This window comes from Tupaia chinensis, unplaced genomic scaffold, assembly GCF_000334495.1.
Source record: "Tupaia chinensis unplaced genomic scaffold, TupChi_1.0 Scaffold139917_1, whole genome shotgun sequence".
Classification (NCBI taxonomy): Eukaryota; Metazoa; Chordata; class Mammalia; order Scandentia; family Tupaiidae; genus Tupaia; species Tupaia belangeri.
Genome location: NW_006199796.1, coordinates 256,916 through 257,802, shown reverse-complemented (window position 1 = coordinate 257,802; position 887 = coordinate 256,916). Strand labels below are relative to the sequence as shown.

At 42.3% G+C, this 887-nt stretch overlaps 1 protein-coding gene across 3 annotated transcripts in view; it reads left to right on the top strand.

Annotated features, from left to right (window-relative positions):
- MSH2 (mutS homolog 2) overlaps window positions 1-887 on the top strand; it is an 87,342-nt gene that overhangs the window by 59,744 nt on the left and 26,711 nt on the right. The gene's annotated exons all lie outside the window — the stretch shown is intronic.

Genomic DNA, 887 nt, shown 5'->3' with positions numbered 1-887 from the left:
TATCTACACAGTATCCATTCTGATGTCAGAAGTATTTTACTCACTCCCCATTCCCAGGATGACTTCATGTTCTTGTCAAACAGCCATCACTGAACAGGCCCTTTCACATGTTACTTAAATAAGACCTATTTTAGATGTTACCTGAACTGTAAACCAGATTCTCCTGGGAATAGTTTATTGATTTGGCTTTGGAATTTGCAGGCACTTCATTAATATCAACTTGATTGGTTGATTGATTGTTTGAGAGGTTTTTGCCTTAAGGTGCGTGTGCTCTCCAGAGACAGACACAGCGAGAGGGAAAGTAAGAAATCAACCCTTGTGACCAGCAGTTAGCGTAATGGCTATGTCGCTGGACTCTCTGTAGTCGACCATGGTTCAAGTCCCGGACCCAGTGGCTTAAAACTCACGCCGGGCGCGTGTGCATGCGTGCCCAAGATCCCGAGAGGAGAATGGCCATCCCCCCGGTGGGTGATTTCTTGCTTTCTGTCTCTCTGTCTCTCTCTGTTTTCTTCCCTCCCCAAAGGGTCAAATTCCCTAGCCAAAAACCCCTTAAAAAAAAAGAAAAAAAGAATTAAAAAAAAAAAAGAAATCAACCCTGCAGAGGGGATGGCCATGCTGTAATCCTGTCTTTTCTATTCTCCTCCTGGGATCTTGGGCATGCATGCACACATGCCTGGCGTGGGTTTTAAGCCACCCAGTCCACAGATAGAACTGGGTCCACCAGGAGGGAGTCCAGCAATGTAACCACTATGCCATCTGCTGGCCATCAACTTTTATTTTTATTATTATTATTTTAGGATTATTTTATTTAACTTTATTTATTTTACTTATTTATTTTTTACTTTTACTTTTTTTTTTTTTTAATTTGCCCAGACAGGTTGGGGGAG